The sequence below is a fragment of the Zeugodacus cucurbitae genome, chromosome 6 (genome assembly GCF_028554725.1).
Source record: "Zeugodacus cucurbitae isolate PBARC_wt_2022May chromosome 6, idZeuCucr1.2, whole genome shotgun sequence".
NCBI lineage: Eukaryota > Metazoa > Arthropoda > Insecta > Diptera > Tephritidae > Zeugodacus > Zeugodacus cucurbitae.
The window spans coordinates 36,697,021-36,703,020 of NC_071671.1; positions in this window are offsets into that span (position 1 = coordinate 36,697,021).

Here is a 6,000-nt window from a genome sequence, read left to right on the forward strand (position 1 = left end):
GACAGATCGGGAGGAATGCAGAAAGTGTCAAGTGGGGCACCAAGGAAACAGTGGAGCATCTCTTGTGCGTTTGTACTGCGTTAGCGAGTCAGCGTTTCAGGTACTTAGGGGCCCCACAATGCGATAAGTTAGAGAAGATATCGTTAGTGAAACCTCAGAAACTATTAAAATTCACTTCAGGCGCAGGCATCCTAAACGATGACTACTACTCAGGGAACATGTGAGGGCACTCCTTTCTGGTATCGCAAAGGACCATAACTGGTCAATGCGTGGCCTGCAGGCCTACCAGACCAACCTAACCTAACGACATAATTCAAAGCGGGTCACGTTTATGCCCAATAAATAGCTTTAGTACACTCTAGTTAGTCCACTTATGATCAGCATTTTGTTTAATATATTACATGTCACTAGTTTATTCAATTAATTTATGGCGTTTTGCTATATTTGCTAAATAAGAAATAACCGCTCTCTTGAAAATCGACTTTTTTGAATTCTGACACTATTAATGTAATTGAGAAATATAAACTTATATACACAAATAACAGTACATACATATATATATCTAAATAAACTCATATGGAGGTGTATAGAAGCAAATAGGAAACTACAAATATTTTAATGACACATTTCCTGTTTATGTGCCGCAATTGCCAAATAATATCTGATATGATCAAATTTTATTGTGGCACGCATGTCCGATTTATGAACGCACACTGCAAAAATCGCCAGTGTTCTGTGTGCTTTTAAAAAAAGTACCGCTTTACAAACTCAGATGACGGAGTAGCATAGAAACATATGTATGTTCCAATTCCGCATAACCTCAAAAAAAGAGTTTCTATGAAAACATACTTTCACAAATAAAAACATAATAGGTACAGGCCTGTTCTTTTTCGGACTATTCAATAAGGCATTTTCATTCTATTATATTCGAATTCTTGGAACATATTTATTTTCATAACTAGTAAGATATTGCATTGTGGTTATCTTTTCTTTTTCAAGTGTGCGTAATAATGCTAATAAATGCCTGGGAATCAACAGATACGCACTTCCCAAATATGGTAAACAACAAATTATTTAACGCTCTTGTTAAATAAGTATGCATTTATGTATTAGAATAAATATCAGTAAAATATGATTAGGTTGCGAAACGTTTATCTATGTATGTAGTTTTAACGCCGTCTTTCAATGTGTGGAGCTTTATCGCATCTTTTAAATAGTATTGAAGTACGCGTTTTACTATTTAATTTCATACTTCTATGTGTGGATTTCAATGTAGACACCGCAGTTAAGAAATGTTTTAAGAAGCAAATCTTAACAACTCCATGACCAAGGGGTATTTATGAGTCCGGAATTGTCGAAAATGAGTCATGGGTCCGTCCTTTAAGAGATGAATAGGTCAACCTTACTACAGGACTAATATGATGTACATATATAATTATTAGTTATGACGATAGTTGATATAAATAGCTCTGAAACTAAGTGAGTATATGGTATATGAACTATACAGTGGCAGACATTCGTTTAAACGCAGCCTTATTGCTTCATTCTCTCTCTTTTATCAATGACTTGCTTAAAACAAATTCTATGTTGTATTGCTTGCTAGGCTACCGGGAGTTTGTTTGTAATGCAAACACCTAGGTTCGTTGTTGTTATATTTAATGCAATTTTTTTAATAATATGATAAACGCATCAAGAAAATGCCTCATATTTTAATATTTATTAAGTTTGCCATAATTAATTGATGTTGCATTTTTATTAATAACTTCAAAAACACGATTTGGCATCGAGTTGTTTCAGTTTCGTATGATCAAAATATTCCCAAGTTACTTTAATGTCCAATTTGAGCTCTTATACAGTCCAATAAGGGTGTTCCTGGACTTTTTGCCCATAGATTTTGCGCGATATGTGTCTCCACTGAATTCAAATCAGGACTGCACCCTGGACACTTTATAAGTGTGATATTGCGCTCCTCAAACCATTTTAAAGACTCCTTAGAAACATGAATGGCTTCACTGCGGTTGGAGATTTATAAATCAGCTGTTTTTGACTCATATACGTAAGAGTGTTTCTGTACTGTTAGCTAGCAAAGTTTCTGCTGTGAAACTATGAAAACACAAATTATGAGTTTTTATAAAAAAGTATTAATTTTTTATTGTGGTCTGGACCATCTAAATTTAATATTTTTATGGGTTTCCGGGTGAAGTCTAAGTGCACTTGTTTGTAATGAGGCTTCAACCAAGGTTGCACACCCTTTTCTTCCATTCTAACTAATTTCTGTTATGTAAAATGTGGGGAATATGCCTGGGGTTCACTGGAAAACCCAAATTATCTTTTATTTTTGGTACAGTAAAAAATGGCGAATATTAAGTTTTACATTGCCCTTCGTTGAATTTTTCACGCCATAATTTTTAAATTTTTGTTAAAAAGACTCACGACTGCATCCGATCTTTCAATTTTGTGCCCGATCTCCAGATTTCAATAACCTTTCTTATGATAAATACTGATTTGAGATTTTTTGAGTCAAAGAGTTATTTTCCCTCAATAAAAAAAATGTTTTCGCCTTCTTTGCCAATGTGCGTTTAAACGAATGTCTACCTCTTTTTTATCATATTATTAAAAATAACAACAACGAACCTAGGTTTTTGTACTACAAACAAACTCCCGTTAGCCTAGCAAGCAAGTTCAACAAAACTGTTCCTCCGTCGTGGACGTGCAAAACGTTACATAGGCACGAGACATAGACCGATTGAATACGCACATTTCGAAATCGTGATTTCTAATAATCTTAATTTTTGTCAAGTCATCGCTGAATTTACTTAGCGACAATAACCATAGATTTGGCTAATAACTGAGTATTCCCAATTGGGATATGAAGATATATTTGTATATGTATATATGTATATAATTTTTACATACCCTGCAGAAAAATTAAATAGTTGTATACTATATTATAACCGTCAACAAACTGATTGGATTGGATTGGCTTTAGACCTGGAAAATCAACAACTGACCAGATATTCACCATGCGCCAAATCTTGGAGAAGACCCGTGAAAAGAGGATCGACACACACCATCTATTTGTCGACTTTAAAACTGCTTTCGACAGCACGAAAAGGAGCTGCCTTTATGCCGCGATGTCTGAATTTGGTATACCCGCAAAACTAATACGGCTGTGTAAGCTGACGTTGAGCAACACCAAAAGCTCCGTCAGGATCGGGAAGGACCTCTCCGAGCCGTTCGATAACAAACGAGGTTTCAGACAAGGTGACTCGCTATCGTGTGACTTCTTTAACCTGATGCTGGAAAAAATAGTTCGAGCCACAGAGAGAGGTACAATTTTTTATAAGAGTGTACGGCTACTGGCGTACGCCGATGATATCGATATCATTGGAAACAACACCCGCGCCGTTAGTTCTGTTTTTTTCCGCCTGGATAAGGAAGCGAAGCGAATGGGTCTTGTGGTGAACGAGGACAAGACGAAATATCTTCTGAACTCCTATCAAACAAACACGTCACTGTTGACAGTCATAACTTTGCAGTTGTGGATAATTTCGTATACTTGGGCACCAGCATCAACAACACGAACAATGTCAGCCTCGAAATCCAGCGGAGAATAACTCCTTCCAACAGGTGCTACTTTGGACTGAGTAGGCAATAGAACAGTAAAGTCCTCTCTCGACGAACCAAAATCAAGCTCTACAAGTCGCTTATCATTCCCGTCCTGCTCTACGGTGCAGAAGCTTGGACGATGTCAACATCAGATGAGACGACACTAGGAGATTTCGAGAGGAAAATTTTGCGTAAGATTTATGGTCCTCAGAACATTGGCAACGGCGAATACCGCAGACGATGGAACGATGAGCTGTACGAGTTATACGACGACATTGACATAGTTCAGCGAATAAAAAGACAGCGGCTACGCTGGCTTGGTCATGTTGTCCGAATGGACGAAAACACTCCAGCACTGAAAGTGTTCGATGCAGTACCCGCCGGGGGAAGCCGAGGAAGGGGAAGGCCTCCACTCCGTTGGAGGGACCAGGTGGAGAGCGACCTGGTTAAACTTGGGATCTCCAACTGGCGCCGAACTGCGAAGGAGAGAGATAAAAGATCCGTTTAATGGGCCTTGCATGTATTTGATTACCGAACGCATGACTTGACTAGAAAGTCTGTTGAATTTAGAACTCTAAGTTACGTTGACATTTGTACTGCTCTCCCTCTCTCACTGTTTCTCTTTTCATTCTCATTATGACACTATTCCAGTGTTGCCTGAATGTTTTCGTTTAAAATTAAATATGTTAAAATTCTAATCTTTAATATTTATAAATCTTCAAATAAAGAAAAAATTAGATAATTCAGAGGAAAATACCTTTTTCACAACAATTATTTTTTAATGTGTTTAATAAAAAAATCTTTTATTTTATTTATAACGCAAATACTTATTTAACTTTAAGTGCAATAAACAAATCAAATCAAATAGGTTCGATATGAGGATAATTTTTGCAACAGAAACATAACTATTGCGAATCTCTCCAAGAATTTGTGGTGATCTGCTCAGAAAAAAATATTTTGCGAATTTATGTAATGAAAAATTGATTGTAAATGTTCAAATACAATTTGAATAAATTATTTATTCACCTATCATTTATACGCTTGGCTCTAACAATTCTAAATATCGAGAAACTGAACTACGCGTGCACGTTTCTTTTGTGCTATTCTGCTCAAAGCTATATTCATATATGTATTTATTAAAGAGTTTTCTTTCAAACAGAAAATCTTAACGTGTTCACAGATTTCCTAATAGTGAAGTTTTTTTGTATACTAGTTTTAAAATCTTCAATCTTGGTGAATTCTCTCTTGCAGTTTTTGTCGTCTGCCAAACGCATGTGTTCGAGTATTGTTCAATTAAGAGTTTCCGTCAAAAATGTTTATCACTGATTAAACGGCTTTTAATCGACAACAAATATATGATTTTTAAGTCGAATTACTGCAACAACATATCTATGTATTTATTCATTTTTTGTTATTATATATTAATAGATTAACAGATAGTTATAGCTATTATATTTGATTGGCGATTTCTCTGAACCGCTTTCGTACCAAAGGTATCAAGGGTAATGTATTATTCTACAGATGAGTATAGTTGTCATATTTGCAGAATTTGTTGTTTTTTTTTCCAGATATGGATATTTTTGCAACGTGTTCAATTTTTGTTCTGCTTTGTCGACTTGCATAATTGTTGTTTCATTTCGATTTGGAATAGTTTGATTTTTAAAGCTCTTGAAGAATGTGGTGAGTCAACTCTTACAAAAAAATAGTTAAAAAATGTTCGAATGGTACTTATTAAGTGAAGACCAAATAGGTTTTTTTATGCTAAATTTTGAGTCAGACAAATCAAAAGTTCGGCGGTTCATTTAACTCAAAATTTGTTCTAGAAGATTTTAAAAGTAATGGTCTATACTGCCTAGATGAATGAAAAAGATCATTAAAGTTAATATCAGACAAAAGGAATGAACACTAACTGAACCATTCAGATGTTTTGATAGGAATATTATGCCTAGCATTTCGCTACGACTAGTGAGTGTAGGTAGATTTATAAGTTTTAAACGACCCAATGTAAATGACCTAAAGCGAAAATTAAAATTTGTTTTTGAACGGGCTCTAGCTTATCAGAATTAATTAATTAATTTCGAAAATAGAAGTAAAACTATTTTCTAAACATCTAAATAAGTAATTTTCCCTTTTTGATTAATTTAATAATTGTGTCAAGAATATCGAACATTCTTAAATTTGAAAATTAGTTTTTGTTTTCTCGTAATAATCGAAGATATCTTATTATGGATCCAAATTGTTGTCGCTGAAGCAATCGAAGACAGAGTCAATAGCATGTAACCTACCACAATATTATTTATACCTTCATAATAAACCGAAATACTCGTATTTAGTGCTATTATAACTCGCGCCAGGACAGTATACGAGTACTCTTTATTCACCCATAAACGA